This window comes from Schistocerca americana, chromosome 6 (assembly GCF_021461395.2).
Source record: "Schistocerca americana isolate TAMUIC-IGC-003095 chromosome 6, iqSchAmer2.1, whole genome shotgun sequence".
NCBI classification, from domain to species: domain Eukaryota; kingdom Metazoa; phylum Arthropoda; class Insecta; order Orthoptera; family Acrididae; genus Schistocerca; species Schistocerca americana.
The window spans coordinates 424,399,761-424,418,368 of NC_060124.1; the positions used below are offsets into that span (position 1 = coordinate 424,399,761).

An 18,608-nucleotide genomic window follows, 5' to 3' on the forward strand; every position below is an offset into this window, starting at 1 on the left:
AGTGTGTTTCATAGGTATGCCTATAAGACACTAAACTCGGAATGTGAGAACATGGCGACAATACGTGCCATCATGTCTTGCTGCCGCCTAGCGGCAGCTGTGTGAACCTGCTGCTGCTGCTCTGGGTGGATGCTGCGAGAGCAAGCGACTCTACGATCTAAGTTTTACATCCAATACTGCCAAATAATACGGTTAACAGAGCTGCCACTTACTAAGAACGACACCTCGCAGTAATTAATTCACAGATTAGCACTCGGCAGGCCTTGTGTTCCTCGCCAGAGCTGCGTAAAGCTACGTCCAAGCCGAACCATATTTGACGCGACGCCATAACTATATATACAATTTCAGAGGGCTCCTCGAATGTACTCGCTTCGGCGGTACATATACTAAAATTGGAACGATACAGAGAAGATTAGCATGGCCCCTGCGCAAGGATGACACGCAAAATCGTGAAGCGTTCCACATTTTTTTCGCAATCTCACTCTCTCATGTCTCACATCAGCTGCTAATACCCTCAGCCACCTACACAAGTTTCGCTTCATATCTGCACCCACTTGTCACAAACTATGCTGTCCATTTACGCAGTTCTCCTCCACTCTCTTTCATTCACAACAGAACATGATAAAACTGGCAATAAACCTATCCCTTACATCACCAATGCACATCTAAAATGTCACTCTAATAACAACTCAGCAAGCACACCAAAACCACAACTACACTGACACAAGTACATGTCACTAGCACCCCTTCAGCTCATTCACAAACCTGACACAAATCACAGCCAGTCTAAGACTAAGCCTAGCACAGGCAAAAGCCTCTTCTCTTCCTCAGTATCACACTCTGCTGTCACAACATCTCTTCCTACTGTCTCAATCACGTCATTTCATAACACACACCTACTGCCACACACAACATTTGGAAACCTTACATCAACTTTACACAAGATAGCTGCATGTTCCAAATCTTTCTCACTCACATACTTTCACTCACACTACTGCTTAAATACACTCTAGCGCTCTAAAATTAGCTTGCATTACCTAATATTTATTTTTCTCTAACGCCTACAAAGCTTCTGGTGCCTGTATGCCACTATCACATACTGACTGCACAAAGACCCACAACATTTAACTTTATTCATCTTCATGGCTGCAGCTGATGCCATAATTGTTTCAGCACCATAAATAAACATGTGAAGGAAGATGTCTCTTTAATCATTAAGTGTGCAAGCTACCCCTTTACAAGAAGTTCATTTAACATTATGTTTCAAGTAACTTTCCTAGTGGCCTTGCTATCCAGCTGCAGCCTCATAATACAGACTGCAGGTGACACCTCATCAGATTCTTAACTGAAGCATATCTGCCTGTGTAATAAGCCACTGCCCTTCACCTAAAAACCAACTATTACAGCAAATCTGTGGTGCACAAGCAAGTCATGTACAAATTTCACTGGTGTGACGCACAAAGTATTTTCCCACATGTCTGGCAATCTGCCACTACATATAGTTACCTAAATTAAATTCAAAAGTGTCAGCCAATGAATACCACAACACTGAAGTGTTTAGAAAGCAGACCAGTATGCTAGTATTAACATATAGTATTTAGATGTGAGGCTCTACTATTTTGACAGCACTTTGAATCCCATCAATGTCATACAAGTCGATGCTGTTCACAATTACAGCTGATGCACCTCTCATCCTGTGTCTAGCAGAAAGATTGGACAAAGCCTGCATGCAATATTCATCATGTCACATACACAGAAGCTCTAGCACATAAGCAGATACAGAGGCAGTCAAGACACAAAACACTAGCTAGCTTCAGGATTTTGGAATAGACAGCAACATCACAAACCAGTTTGTGTCACATGACACCAGTAGCTACTCAGTTATTAACTGCTTTCAGATACTAAATCTATCACTCTTTGTTTTGCACTAGCAATTCTTCCTGTAATAACAACATTCACCAAACTGGATTACATCTGACTGACATTTCACAGGAACATAACTACAGCTACTAACACAATGCTAACCTGGTTTCTCTCACCACATGTCCCCTCAACATTTTAGGCTCATTCACACATCTCCATCACAGTGTTTCACTGTTGCCAAGTAGACCTGCCCTGTGTAAACTTGGATCAACACAAATATATCACCTGGTATTGTACTGAAAACGGAACTATGTCCATCATTCCTACTACTACCTCACACAACTCGCATTCACCCATCCATGCGCTAGTAGTGACCTACACTGCTGTGTTTCAAAGTGTGCAATATGAATGGTGTTTTTAATGGTTCGTGAGGCTACTGTGTCTCTTTTTGCAGTCACTATTGTCTTCTGGCGCCATTGGATGAATAGGAGTTACTCAATAATTTAGATGGTCACACACTGTGTTCTTGTGCTGTACTTGATGTGTGAGTTAAAAGTTGCCTTGCACTCTGTCATTAAATCGATTAGTATCGTGAGAAAGTACCACTGAAAGAGTAATGCAATTTGTGTTAGCAGTGAAGACAGTTTCGCAAAAATATTCGCTTGTTTTGAGAGTCTTCAAGACCTGCTACCAGCTCCAATCAGCGCCATTTATCCCACACATTAGAGAAGTGTGTTTCATAGGTATGCCTATAAGACACTAAACTCGGAATGTGAGAACATGGCGACAATACGTGCCATCATGTCTTGCTGCCGCCTAGCGGCAGCTGTGTGAACCTGCTGCTGCTGCTCTGGGTGGATGCTGCGAGAGCAAGCGACTCTACGATCTAAGTTTTACATCCAATACTGCCAAATAATACGGTTAACAGAGCTGCCACTTACTAAGAACGACACCTCGCAGTAATTAATTCACAGATTAGCACTCGGCAGGCCTTGTGTTCCTCGCCAGAGCTGCGTAAAGCTACGTCCAAGCCGAACCATATTTGACGCGACGCCATAACTATATATACAATTTCAGAGGACTCCTCGAATGTACTCGCTTCGGCGGTACATATACTAAAATTGGAACGATACAGAGAAGATTAGCATGGCCCCTGCGCAAGGATGACACGCAAAATCGTGAAGCGTTCCACATTTTTTTCGCAATCTCACTCTCTCATGTCTCACATCAGCTGCTAATACCCTCAGCCACCTACACAAGTTTCGCTTCATATCTGCACCCACTTGTCACAAACTATGCTGTCCATTTACGCAGTTCTCCTCCACTCTCTTTCATTCACAACAGAACATGATAAAACTGGCAATAAACCTATCCCTTACATCACCAATGCACATCTAAAATGTCACTCTAATAACAACTCAGCAAGCACACCAAAACCACAACTACACTGACACAAGTACATGTCACTAGCACCCCTTCAGCTCATTCACAAACCTGACACAAATCACAGCCAGTCTAAGACTAAGCCTAGCACAGGCAAAAGCCTCTTCTCTTCCTCAGTATCACACTCTGCTGTCACAACATCTCTTCCTACTGTCTCAATCACGTCATTTCATAACACACACCTACTGCCACACACAACATTTGGAAACCTTACATCAACTTTACACAAGATAGCTGCATGTTCCAAATCTTTCTCACTCACATACTTTCACTCACACTACTGCTTAAATACACTCTAGCGCTCTAAAATTACCTTGCATTACCTAATATTTATTTTTCTCTAACGCCTACAAAGCTTCTGGTGCCTGTATGCCACTATCACATACTGACTGCACAAAGACCCACAACATTTAACTTTATTCATCTTCATGGCTGCAGCTGATGCCATAATTGTTTCAGCACCATAAATAAACATGTGAAGGAAGATGTCTCTTTAATCATTAAGTGTGCAAGCTACCCCTTTACAAGAAGTTCATTTAACATTATGTTTCAAGTAACTTTCCTAGTGGCCTTGCTATCCAGCTGCAGCCTCATAATACAGACTGCAGGTGACACCTCATCAGATTCTTAACTGAAGCATATCTGCCTGTGTAATAAGCCACTGCCCTTCACCTAAAAACCAACTATTACAGCAAATCTGTGGTGCACAAGCAAGTCATGTACAAATTTCACTGGTGTGACGCACAAAGTATTTTCCCACATGTCTGGCAATCTGCCACTACATATAGTTACCTAAATTAAATTCAAAAGTGTCAGCCAATGAATACCACAACACTGAAGTGTTTAGAAAGCAGACCAGTATGCTAGTATTAACATATAGTATTTAGATGTGAGGCTCTACTATTTTGACAGCACTTTGAATCCCATCAATGTCATACAAGTCGATGCTGTTCACAATTACAGCTGATGCACCTCTCATCCTGTGTCTAGCAGAAAGATTGGACAAAGCCTGCATGCAATATTCATCATGTCACATACACAGAAGCTCTAGCACATAAGCAGATACAGAGGCAGTCAAGACACAAAACACTAGCTAGCTTCAGGATTTTGGAATAGACAGCAACATCACAAACCAGTTTGTGTCACATGACACCAGTAGCTACTCAGTTATTAACTGCTTTCAGATACTAAATCTATCACTCTTTGTTTTGCACTAGCAATTCTTCCTGTAATAACAACATTCACCAAACTGGATTACATCTGACTGACATTTCACAGGAACATAACTACAGCTACTAACACAATGCTAACCTGGTTTCTCTCACCACATGTCCCCTCAACATTTTAGGCTCATTCACACATCTCCATCACAGTGTTTCACTGTTGCCAAGTAGACCTGCCCTGTGTAAACTTGGATCAACACAAATATATCACCTGGTATTGTACTGAAAACGGAACTATGTCCATCATTCCTACTACTACCTCACACAACTCGCATTCACCCATCCATGCGCTAGTAGTGACCTACACTGCTGTGTTTCAAAGTGTGCAATATGAATGGTGTTTTTAATGGTTCGTGAGGCTACTGTGTCTCTTTTTGCAGTCACTATTGTCTTCTGGCGCCATTGGATGAATAGGAGTTACTCAATAATTTAGATGGTCACACACTGTGTTCTTGTGCTGTACTTGATGTGTGAGTTAAAAGTTGCCTTGCACTCTGTCATTAAATCGATTAGTATCGTGAGAAAGTACCACTGAAAGAGTAATGCAATTTGTGTTAGCAGTGAAGACAGTTTCGCAAAAATATTCGCTTGTTTTGAGAGTCTTCAAGACCTGCTACCAGCTCCAATCAGCGCCATTTATCCCACACATTAGAGAAGTGTGTTTCATAGGTATGCCTATAAGACACTAAACTCGGAATGTGAGAACATGGCGACAATACGTGCCATCATGTCTTGCTGCCGCCTAGCGGCAGCTGTGTGAACCTGCTGCTGCTGCTCTGGGTGGATGCTGCGAGAGCAAGCGACTCTACGATCTAAGTTTTACATCCAATACTGCCAAATAATACGGTTAACAGAGCTGCCACTTACTAAGAACGACACCTCGCAGTAATTAATTCACAGATTAGCACTCGGCAGGCCTTGTGTTCCTCGCCAGAGCTGCGTAAAGCTACGTCCAAGCCGAACCATATTTGACGCGACGCCATAACTATATATACAATTTCAGAGGGCTCCTCGAATGTACTCGCTTCGGCGGTACATATACTAAAATTGGAACGATACAGAGAAGATTAGCATGGCCCCTGCGCAAGGATGACACGCAAAATCGTGAAGCGTTCCACACTTTTTTCGCAATCTCACTCTCTCATGTCTCACATCAGCTGCTAATACCCTCAGCCACCTACACAAGTTTCGCTTCATATCTGCACCCACTTGTCACAAACTATGCTGTCCATTTACGCAGTTCTCCTCCACTCTCTTTCATTCACAACAGAACATGATAAAACTGGCAATAAACCTATCCCTTACATCACCAATGCACATCTAAAATGTCACTCTAATAACAACTCAGCAAGCACACCAAAACCACAACTACACTGACACAAGTACATGTCACTAGCACCCCTTCAGCTCATTCACAAACCTGACACAAATCACAGCCAGTCTAAGACTAAGCCTAGCACAGGCAAAAGCCTCTTCTCTTCCTCAGTATCACACTCTGCTGTCACAACATCTCTTCCTACTGTCTCAATCACGTCATTTCATAACACACACCTACTGCCACACACAACATTTGGAAACCTTACATCAACTTTACACAAGATAGCTGCATGTTCCAAATCTTTCTCACTCACATACTTTCACTCACACTACTGCTTAAATACACTCTAGCGCTCTAAAATTAGCTTGCATTACCTAATATTTATTTTTCTCTAACGCCTACAAAGCTTCTGGTGCCTGTATGCCACTATCACATACTGACTGCACACAGACCCACAACATTTAACTTTATTCATCTTCATGGCTGCAGCTGATGCCATAATTGTTTCAGCACCATAAATAAACATGTGAAGGAAGATGTCTCTTTAATCATTAAGTGTGCAAGCTACCCCTTTACAAGAAGTTCATTTAACATTATGTTTCAAGTAACTTTCCTAGTGGCCTTGCTATCCAGCTGCAGCCTCATAATACAGACTGCAGGTGACACCTCATCAGATTCTTAACTGAAGCATATCTGCCTGTGTAATAAGCCACTGCCCTTCACCTAAAAACCAACTATTACAGCAAATCTGTGGTGCACAAGCAAGTCATGTACAAATTTCACTGGTGTGACGCACAAAGTATTTTCCCACATGTCTGGCAATCTGCCACTACATATAGTTACCTAAATTAAATTCAAAAGTGTCAGCCAATGAATACCACAACACTGAAGTGTTTAGAAAGCAGACCAGTATGCTAGTATTAACATATAGTATTTAGATGTGAGGCTCTACTATTTTGACAGCACTTTGAATCCCATCAATGTCATACAAGTCGATGCTGTTCACAATTACAGCTGATGCACCTCTCATCCTGTGTCTAGCAGAAAGATTGGACAAACCCTGCATGCAATATTCATCATGTCACATACACAGAAGCTCTAGCACATAAGCAGATACAGAGGCAGTCAAGACACAAAACACTAGCTAGCTTCAGGATTTTGGAATAGACAGCAACATCACAAACCAATTTGTGTCACATGACACCAGTAGCTACTCAGTTATTAACTGCTTTCAGATACTAAATCTATCACTCTTTGTTTTGCACTAGCAATTCTTCCTGTAATAACAACATTCACCAAACTGGATTACATCTGACTGACATTTCACAGGAACATAACTACAGCTACTAACACAATGCTAACTTGGTTTCTCTCACCACATGTCCCCTCAACATTTTAGGCTCATTCACACATCTCCATCACAGTGTTTCACTGTTGCCAAGTAGACCTGCCCTGTGTAAACTTGGATCAACACAAATATATCACCTGGTATTGTACTGAAAACGGAACTATGTCCATCATTCCTACTACTACCTTACACAACTCGCATTCACCCATCCATGCGCTAGTAGTGACCTACACTGCTGTGTTTCAAAGTGTGCAATATGAATGGTGTTTTTAATGGTTCGTGAGGCTACTGTGTCTCTTTTTGCAGTCACTATTGTCTTCTGGCGCCATTGGATGAATAGGAGTTACTCAATAATTTAGATGGTCACACACTGTGTCTTCTTGTGCTGTACTTGATGTGTGAGTTAAAAGTTGCCTTGCACTCTGTCATTAAATCGATTAGTATCGTGAGAAAGTACCACTGAAAGAGTAATGCAATTTGTGTTAGCAGTGAAGACAGTTTCGCAAAAATATTCGCTTGTTTTGAGAGTCTTCAAGACCTGCTACCAGCTCCAATCAGCGCCATTTATCCCACACATTAGAGAAGTGTGTTTCATAGGTATGCCTATAAGACACTAAACTCGGAATGTGAGAACATGGCGACAATACGTGCCATCATGTCTTGCTGCCGCCTAGCGGCAGCTGTGTGAACCTGCTGCTGCTGCTCTGGGTGGATGCTGCGAGAGCAAGCGACTCTACGATCTAAGTTTTACATCCAATACTGCCAAATAATACGGTTAACAGAGCTGCCACTTACTAAGAACGACACCTCGCAGTAATTAATTCACAGATTAGCACTCGGCAGGCCTTGTGTTCCTCGCCAGAGCTGCGTAAAGCTACGTCCAAGCCGAACCCTATTTGACGCGACGCCATAACTATATATACAATTTCAGAGGGCTCCTCGAATGTACTCGCTTCGGCGGTACATATACTAAAATTGGAACGATACAGAGAAGATTAGCATGGCCCCTGCGCAAGGATGACACGCAAAATCGTGAAGCGTTCCACATTTTTTTCGCAATCTCACTCTCTCATGTCTCACATCAGCTGCTAATACCCTCAGCCACCTACACAAGTTTCGATTCATATCTGCACCCACTTGTCACAAACTATGCTGTCCATTTACGCAGTTCTCCACCACTCTCTTTCATTCACAACAGAACATGATAAAACTGGCAATAAACCTATCCCTTACATCACCAATGCACATCTAAAATGTCACTCTAATAACAACTCAGCAAGCACACCAAAACCACAACTACACTGACACAAGTACATGTCACTAGCACCCCTTCAGCTCATTCACAAACCTGACACAAATCACAGCCAGTCTAAGACTAAGCCTAGCACAGGCAAAAGCCTCTTCTCTTCCTCAGTATCACACTCTGCTGTCACAACATCTCTTCCTACTGTCTCAATCACGTCATTTCATAACACACACCTACTGCCACACACAACATTTGGAAACCTTACATCAACTTTACACAAGATAGCTGCATGTTCCAAATCTTTCTCACTCACATACTTTCACTCACACTACTGCTTAAATACACTCTAGCGCTCTAAAATTAGCTTGCATTACCTAATATTTATTTTTCTCTAACGCCTACAAAGCTTCTGGTGCCTGTATGCCACTATCACATACTGACTGCACACAGACCCACAACATTTAACTTTATTCATCTTCATGGCTGCAGCCGATGCCATAATTGTTTCAGCACCATAAATAAACATGTGAAGGAAGATGTCTCTTTAATCATTAAGTGTGCAAGCTACCCCTTTACAAGAAGTTCATTTAACATTATGTTTCAAGTAACTTTCCTAGTGGCCTTGCTATCCAGCTGCAGCCTCATAATACAGACTGCAGGTGACACCTCATCAGATTCTTAACTGAAGCATATCTGCCTGTGTAATAAGCCACTGCCCTTCACCTAAAAACCAACTATTACAGCAAATCTGTGGTGCACAAGCATGTCATGTACAAATTTCACTGGTGTGACGCACAAAGTATTTTCCCACATGTCTGGCAATCTGCCACTACATATAGTTACCTAAATTAAATTCAAAAGTGTCAGCCAATGAATACCACAACACTGAAGTGTTTAGAAAGCAGACCAGTATGCTAGTATTAACATATAGTATTTAGATGTGAGGCTCTACTATTTTGACAACACTTTGAATCCCATCAATGTCATACAAGTCGATGCTGTTCACAATTACAGCTGATGCACCTCTCATCCTGTGTCTAGCAGAAAGATTGGACAAACCCTGCATGCAATATTCATCATGTCACATACACAGAAGCTCTAGCACATAAGCAGATACAGAGGCAGTCAAGACACAAAACACTAGCAAGCTTTAGGATTTTGGAATAGACACCAACATCACAAACCAGTTTGTGTCACATGACACCAGTAGCTACTCAGTTATTAACTGCTTTCAGATACTAAATCTATCACTCTTTGTTTTGCACTAGCAATTCTTCCTGTAATAACAACATTCACCAAACTGGGTTACATCTGACTGACATTTCACAGGAACATAACTACAGCTACTAACACAATGCTAACCTGGTTTCTCTCACCACATGTCCCCTCAACATTTTAGGCTCATTCACACATCTCCATCACAGTGTTTCACTGTTGCCAAGTAGACCTGCCCTGTGTAAACTTGGATCAACACAAATATATCACCTGGTATTGTACTGAAAACGGAACTATGTCCATCATTCCTACTACTACCTCACACAACTCGCATTCACCCATCCATGCGCTAGTAGTGACCTACACTGCTGTGTTTCAAAGTGTGCAATATGAATGGTGTTTTTAATGGTTCGTGAGGCTACTGTGTCTCTTTTTGCAGTCACTATTGTCTTCTGGCGCCATTGGATGAATAGGAGTTACTCAATAATTTAGATGGTCACACACTGTGTCTTCTTGTGCTGTACTTGATGTGTGAGTTAAAAGTTGCCTTGCACTCTGTCATTAAATCGATTAGTATCGTGAGAAAGTACCACTGAAAGAGTAATGCAGTTTGTGTTAGCAGTGAAGACAGTTTCGCAAAAATATTCGCTTGTTTTGAGAGTCTTCAAGACCTGCTACCAGCTCCAATCAGCGCCATTTATCCCACACATTAGAGAAGTGTGTTTCATAGGTATGCCTATAAGACACTAAACTCGGAATGTGAGAACATGGCGACAATACGTGCCATCACGTCTTGCGGCCGCTTAGCGGCAGCTGTGTGAACCTGCTGCTGCTGCTCTGGGTGGATGCTGCGAGAGCAAGCGACTCTACGATCTAAGTTTTACATCCAATACTGCCAAATAATACAGTTAACAGAGCTGCCACTTACTAAGAACGACACCTCGCAGTAATTAATTCACAGATTAGCACTCGGCAGGCCTTGTGTTCCTCGCCAGAGCTGCGTAAAGCTACGTCCAAGCCGAACCATATTTGACGCGACGCCATAACTATATATACAATTTCAGAGGGCTCCTCGAATGTACTCGCTTCGGCGGTACATATACTAAAATTGGAACGATACAGAGAAGATTAGCATGGCCCCTGCGCAAGGATGACACGCAAAATCGTGAAGCGTTCCACATTTTTTTCGCAATCTCACTCTCTCATGTCTCACATCAGCTGCTAATACCCTCAGCCACCTACACAAGTTTCGCTTCATATCTGCACCCACTTGTCACAAACTATGCTGTCCATTTACGCAGTTCTCCTCCACTCTCTTTCATTCACAACAGAACATGATAAAACTGGCAATAAACCTATCCCTTACATCACCAATGCACATCTAAAATGTCACTCTAATAACAACTCAGCAAGCACACCAAAACCACAACTACACTGACACAAGTACATGTCACTAGCACCCCTTCAGCTCATTCACAAACCTGACACAAATCACAGCCAGTCTAAGACTAAGCCTAGCACAGGCAAAAGCCTCTTCTCGTCCTCAGTATCACACTCTGCTGTCACAACATCTCTTCCTACTGTCTCAATCACGTCATTTCATAACACACACCTACTGCCACACACAACATTTGGAAACCTTACATCAACTTTACACAAGATAGCTGCATGTTCCAAATCTTTCTCACTCACATACTTTCACTCACACTACTGCTTAAATACACTCTAGCGCTCTAAAATTACCTTGCATTACCTAATATTTATTTTTCTCTAACGCCTACAAAGCTTCTGGTGCCTGTATGCCACTATCACATACTGACTGCACACAGACCCACAACATTTAACTTTATTCATCTTCATGGCTGCAGCTGATGCCATAATTGTTTCAGCACCATAAATAAACATGTGAAGGAAGATGTCTCTTTAATCATTAAGTGTGCAAGCTACCCCTTTACAAGAAGTTCATTTAACATTATGTTTCAAGTAACTTTCCTAGTGGCCTTGCTATCCAGCTGCAGCCTCATAATACAGACTGCAGGTGACACCTCATCAGATTCTTAACTGAAGCATATCTGCCTGTGTAATAAGCCACTGCCCTTCACCTAAAAACCAACTATTACAGCAAATCTGTGGTGCACAAGCAAGTCATGTACAAATTTCACTGGTGTGACGCACAAAGTATTTTCCCACATGTCTGGCAATCTGCCACTACATATAGTTACCTAAATTAAATTCAAAAGTGTCAGCCAATGAATACCACAACACTGAAGTGTTTAGAAAGCAGACCAGTATGCTAGTATTAACATATAGTATTTAGATGTGAGGCTCTACTATTTTGACAGCACTTTGAATCCCATCAATGTCATACAAGTCGATGCTGTTCACAATTACAGCTGATGCACCTCTCATCCTGTGTCTAGCAGAAAGATTGGACAAAGCCTGCATGCAATATTCATCATGTCACATACACAGAAGCTCTAGCACATAAGCAGATACAGAGGCAGTCAAGACACAAAACACTAGCTAGCTTCAGGATTTTGGAATAGACAGCAACATCACAAACCAGTTTGTGTCACATGACACCAGTAGCTACTCAGTTATTAACTGCTTTCAGATACTAAATCTATCACTCTTTGTTTTGCACTAGCAATTCTTCCTGTAATAACAACATTCACCAAACTGGATTACATCTGACTGACATTTCACAGGAACATAACTACAGCTACTAACACAATGCTAACCTGGTTTCTCTCACCACATGTCCCCTCAACATTTTAGGCTCATTCACACATCTCCATCACAGTGTTTCACTGTTGCCAAGTAGACCTGCCCTGTGTAAACTTGGATCAACACAAATATATCACCTGGTATTGTACTGAAAACGGAACTATGTCCATCATTCCTACTACTACCTCACACAACTCACATTCACCCATCCATGCGCTAGTAGTGACCTACACTGCTGTGTTTCAAAGTGTGCAATATGAATGGTGTTTTTAATGGTTCGTGAGGCTACTGTGTCTCTTTTTGCAGTCACTATTGTCTTCTGGCGCCATTGGATGAATAGGAGTTACTCAATAATTTAGATGGTCACACACTGTGTTCTTGTGCTGCACTTGATGGGTGAGTTAAAAGTTGCCTTGCACTCTGTCATTAAATCGATTAGTATCGTGAGAAAGTACCACTGAAAGAGTAATGCAGTTTGTGTTAGCAGTGAAGACAGTTTCGCAAAAATATTCGCTTGTTTTGAGAGTCTTCAAGACCTGCTACCAGCTCCAATCAGCGCCATTTATCCCACACATTAGAGAAGTGTGTTTCATAGGTATGCCTATAAGACACTAAACTCGGAATGTGAGAACATGGCGACAATACGTGCCATCACGTCTTGCTGCCGCTTAGCGGCAGCTGTGTGAACCTGCTGCTGCTGCTCTGGGTGTATGCTGCGAGAGCAAGCGACTCTACGATCTAAGTTTTACATCCAATACTGCCAAATAATACAGTTAACAGAGCTGCCACTTACTAAGAACGACACCTCGCAGTAATTAATTCACAGATTAGCACTCGGCAGGCCTTGTGTTCCTCGCCAGAGCTGCGTAAAGCTACGTCCAAGCCGAACCATATTTGACACGACGCCATAACTATATATAAAATTTCAGAGGGCTCCTCGAATGTACTCGCTTCGGCGGTACATATACTAAAATTGGAACGATACAGAGAAGATTAGCATGGCCCCTGCGCAAGGATGACACGCAAAATCGTGAAGCGTTCCACATTTTTTTCGCAATCTCACTCTCTCATGTCTCACATCAGCTGCTAATACCCTCAGCCACCTACACAAGTTTCGCTTCATATCTGCACCCACTTGTCACAAACTATGCTGTCCATTTACGCAGTTCTCCTCCACTCTCTTTCATTCACAACAGAACATGATAAAACTGGCAATAAACCTATCCCTTACATCACCAATGCACATCTAAAATGTCACTCTAATAACAACTCAGCAAGCACACCAAAACCACAACTACACTGACACAAGTACATGTCACTAGCACCCCTTCAGCTCATTCACAAACCTGACACAAATCACAGCCAGTCTAAGACTAAGCCTAGCACAGGCAAAAGCCTCTTCTCTTCCTCAGTATCACACTCTGCTGTCACAACATCTCTTCCTACTGTCTCAATCACGTCATTTCATAACACACACCTACTGCCACACACAACATTTGGAAACCTTACATCAACTTTACACAAGATAGCTGCATGTTCCAAATCTTTCTCACTCACATACTTTCACTCACACTACTGCTTAAATACACTCTAGCGCTCTAAAATTAGCTTGCATTACCTAATATTTATTTTTCTCTAACGCCTACAAAGCTTCTGGTGCCTGTATGCCACTATCACATACTGACTGCACAAAGACCCACAACATTTAACTTTATTCATCTTCATGGCTGCAGCTGATGCCATAATTGTTTCAGCACCATAAATAAACATGTGAAGGAAGATGTCTCTTTAATCATTAAGTGTGCAAGCTACCCCTTTACAAGAAGTTCATTTAACATTATGTTTCAAGTAACTTTCCTAGTGGCCTTGCTATCCAGCTGCAGCCTCATAATACAGACTGCAGGTGACACCTCATCAGATTCTTAACTGAAGCATATCTGCCTGTGTAATAAGCCACTGCCCTTCACCTAGAAACCAACTATTACAGCAAATCTGTGGTGCACAAGCAAGTCATGTACAAATTTCACTGGTGTGACGCACAAAGTATTTTCCCACATGTCTGGCAATCTGCCACTACATATAGTTACCTAAATTAAATTCAAAAGTGTCAGCCAATGAATACCACAACACTGAAGTGTTTAGAAAGCAGACCAGTATGCTAGTATTAACATATAGTATTTAGATGTGAGGCTCTACTATTTTGACAGCACTTTGAATCCCATCAATGTCATACAAGTCGATGCTGTTCACAATTACAGCTGATGCACCTCTCATCCTGTGTCTAGCAGAAAGATTGGACAAAGCCTGCATGCAATATTCATCATGTCACATACACAGAAGCTCTAGCACATAAGCAGATACAGAGGCAGTCAAGACACAAAACACTAGCTAGCTTCAGGATTTTGGAATAGACAGCAACATCACAAACCAGTTTGTGTCACATGACACCAGTAGCTACTCAGTTATTAACTGCTTTCAGATACTAAATCTATCACTCTTTGTTTTGCACTAGCAATTCTTCCTGTAATAACAACATTCACCAAACTGGATTACATCTGACTGACATTTCACAGGAACATAACTACAGCTACTAACACAATGCTAACCTGGTTTCTCTCACCACATGTCCCCTCAACATTTTAGGCTCATTCACACATCTCCATCACAGTGTTTCACTGTTGCCAAGTAGACCTGCCCTGTGTAAACTTGGATCAACACAAATATATCACCTGGTATTGTACTGAAAACGGAACTATGTCCATCATTCCTACTACTACCTCACACAACTCGCATTCACCCATCCATGCGCTAGTAGTGACCTACACTGCTGTGTTTCAAAGTGTGCAATATGAATGGTGTTTTTAATGGTTCGTGAGGCCACTGTGTCTCTTTTTGCAGTCACTATTGTCTTCTGGCGCCATTGGATGAATAGGAGTTACTCAATAATTTAGATGGTCACACACTGTGTCTTCTTGTGCTGTACTTGATGTGTGAGTTAAAAGTTGCCTTGCACTCTGTCATTAAATCGATTAGTATCGTGAGAAAGTACCACTGAAAGAGTAATGCAATTTGTGTTAGCAGTGAAGACAGTTTCGCAAAAATATTCGCTTGTTTTGAGAGTCTTCAAGACCTGCTACCAGCTCCAATCAGCGCCATTTATCCCACACATTAGAGAAGTGTGTTTCATAGGTATGCCTATAAGACACTAAACTCGGAATGTGAGAACATGGCGACAATACGTGCCATCATGTCTTGCTGCCGCCTAGCGGCAGCTGTGTGCACCTGCTGCTGCTGCTCTGGGTGGATGCTGCGAGAGCAAGCGACTCTACGATCTAAGTTTTACATCCAATACTGCCAAATAATACGGTTAACAGAGCTGCCACTTACTAAGAACGACACCTCGCAGTAATTAATTCACAGATTAGCACTCGGCAGGCCTTGTGTTCCTCGCCAGAGCTGCGTAAAGCTACGTCCAAGCCGAACCATATTTGACGCGACGCCATAACTATATATACAATTTCAGAGGGCTCCTCGAATGTACTCGCTTCGGCGGTACATATACTAAAATTGGAACGATACAGAGAAGATTAGCATGGCCCCTGCGCAAGGATGACACGCAAAATCGTGAAGCGTTCCACATTTTTTTCGCAATCTCACTCTCTCATGTCTCACATCAGCTGCTAATACCCTCAGCCACCTACACAAGTTTCGCTTCATATCTGCACCCACTTGTCACAAACTATGCTGTCCATTTACGCAGTTCTCCTCCACTCTCTTTCATTCACAACAGAACATGATAAAACTGGCAATAAACCTATCCCTTACATCACCAATGCACATCTAAAATGTCACTCTAATAACAACTCAGCAAGCACACCAAAACCACAACTACACTGACACAAGTACATGTCACTAGCACCCCTTCAGCTCATTCACAAACCTGACACAAATCACAGCCAGTCTAAGACTAAGCCTAGCACAGGCAAAAGCCTCTTCTCTTCCTCAGTATCACACTCTGCTGTCACAACATCTCTTCCTACTGTCTCAATCACGTCATTTCATAACACACACCTACTGCCACACACAACATTTGGAAACCTTACATCAACTTTACACAAGATAGCTGCATGTTCCAAATCTTTCTCACTCACATACTTTCACTCACACTACTGCTTAAATACACTCTAGCGCTCTAAAATTACCTTGCATTACCTAATATTTATTTTTCTCTAACGCCTACAAAGCTTCTGGTGCCTGTATGCCACTATCACATACTGACTGCACACAGACCCACAACATTTAACTTTATTCATCTTCATGGCTGCAGCTGATGCCATAATTGTTTCAGCACCATAAATAAACATGAGAAGGAAGATGTCTCTTTAATCATTAAGTGTGCAAGCTACCCCTTTACAAGAAGTTCATTTAACATTATGTTTCAAGTAACTTTCCTAGTGGCCTTGCTATCCAGCTGCAGCCTCATAATACAGACTGCAGGTGACACCTCATCAGATTCTTAACTGAAGCATATCTGCCTGTGTAATAAGCCACTGCCCTTCACCTAAAAACCAACTATTACAGCAAATCTGTGGTGCACAAGCATGTCATGTACAAATTTCACTGGTGTGACGCGCAAAGTATTTTCCCACATGTCTGGCAATCTGCCACTACATATAGTTACCTAAATTAAATTCAAAAGTGTCAGCCAATGAATACCACAACACTGAAGTGTTTAGAAAGCAGACCAGTATGCTAGTATTAACATATAGTATTTAGATGTGAGGTTCTACTATTTTGACAACACTTTGAATCCCATCAATGTCATACAAGTCGATGCTGTTCACAATTACAGCTGATGCACCACTCATCCTGTGTCTAGCAGAAAGATTGGACAAACCCTGCATGCAATATTCATCATGTCACATACACAGAAGCTCTAGCACATAAGCAGATACAGAGGCAGTCAAGACACAAAACACTAGCAAGCTTTAGGATTTTGGAATAGACACCAACATCACAAACCAGTTTGTGTCACATGACACCAGTAGCTACTCAGTTATTAACTGCTTTCAGATACTAAATCTATCACTCTTTGTTTTGCACTAGCAATTCTTCCTGTAATAACAACATTCACCAAACTGGATTACATCTGACTGACATTTCACAGGAACATAACTACAGCTACTAACACAATGCTAACCTGGTTTCTCTCACCACATGTCCCCTCAACATTTTAGGCTCATTCACACATCTCCATCACAGTGTTTCACTGTTGCCAAGTAGACCTGCCCTGTGTAAACTTGGATCAACACAAATATATCACCTGGTATTGTACTGAAAACGGAACTACACTCCTGGAAATTGAAATAGGAACACCGTGAATTCATTGTCCCAGGAAGGGGAAACTTTATTGACACATTCCTGTGGTCAGATACATCACATGATCACACTGACAGAACCACAGGCACATAGACACAGGCAACAGAGCATGCACAATATCGACACTAGTACAGTGTATATCCACCTTTCGCAGCAATGCAGGCTGCTATTGTCCCATGGAGACGATCGTAGAGATGCTGGATGTAGTCCTGTGGAATGGCTTGCCATGCCATTTCCACCTGGCGCCTCTGTTGGACCAGCGTTCGTGCTGGACGTGCAGACCGCGTGAGACGACGCTTTATCCAGTCCCAAACATGCTCAATGGGGGACAGATCCGGAGATTTGCTGGCCAGGGTAGTTGACTTACACCTTCTAGAGCACGTTGGGTGGCACGGGATACATGCGGACGTGCATTGTCCTGTTGGAACAGCAAGTTACCTTGCCGGTCTAGGAACGGTAGAACGACGGGTTCGATGATGGTTTGGATGTACCGTGCACTATTCAGTGTCCCCTCCACGATCACCAGTGGAGTACGGCCAGTGTAGGAGATCGCTCCCCACACCATGATGCCGGGTGTTGGCCCTGTGGGCCTCGGTCGTATGCAGTCCTGATTGTGGCGCTCACCTGCACGGCGCCAAACACGCATACGACCATCATTGGCACCAAGGCAGAAGCGACTCTCATCGCTGAAGACGACACGTCTCCATTCGTCCCTCCATTCACGCCTGTCGCGACACCACTGGAGGCGGGCTGCACGATGTTGGGGCGTGAGCGGAAGACGGCCTAACGGTGTGCGGGACCGTAGCCCAGCTTCATGGAGACGGTTGCGAATGGTCCTCGCCGATA

General features: G+C 42.5%; 7 non-coding genes across 7 annotated transcripts; all 7 read left to right on the plus strand.

Annotated features, from left to right (window-relative positions):
* Positions 1–362: 362 nt before the first annotated feature.
* Positions 363–469, plus strand: LOC124620824. Its single transcript, XR_006980346.1, has one exon. It is a non-coding gene; the product is annotated as a U6 spliceosomal RNA (small nuclear RNA).
* Positions 470–2,954: 2,485 nt separating this feature from the next.
* On the plus strand, positions 2,955–3,061 carry LOC124620825. The gene has a single exon (XR_006980347.1). It is a non-coding gene; the product is annotated as a U6 spliceosomal RNA (small nuclear RNA).
* Positions 3,062–5,546: 2,485 nt separating this feature from the next.
* Positions 5,547–5,653, plus strand: LOC124620878. The gene has a single exon (XR_006980392.1). It is a non-coding gene; the product is annotated as a U6 spliceosomal RNA (small nuclear RNA).
* Positions 5,654–8,140: 2,487 nt separating this feature from the next.
* LOC124620826 lies at positions 8,141–8,247 on the plus strand. Its single transcript, XR_006980348.1, has one exon. It is a non-coding gene; the product is annotated as a U6 spliceosomal RNA (small nuclear RNA).
* A 2,487-nt stretch (positions 8,248–10,734) lies between these two features.
* On the plus strand, positions 10,735–10,841 carry LOC124620828. The gene has a single exon (XR_006980349.1). It is a non-coding gene; the product is annotated as a U6 spliceosomal RNA (small nuclear RNA).
* Positions 10,842–13,326: 2,485 nt separating this feature from the next.
* LOC124620829 lies at positions 13,327–13,433 on the plus strand. The gene has a single exon (XR_006980350.1). It is a non-coding gene; the product is annotated as a U6 spliceosomal RNA (small nuclear RNA).
* A 2,487-nt stretch (positions 13,434–15,920) lies between these two features.
* Positions 15,921–16,027, plus strand: LOC124620830. Its single transcript, XR_006980351.1, has one exon. It is a non-coding gene; the product is annotated as a U6 spliceosomal RNA (small nuclear RNA).
* The last annotated feature ends 2,581 nt before the right edge of the window (positions 16,028–18,608 follow it).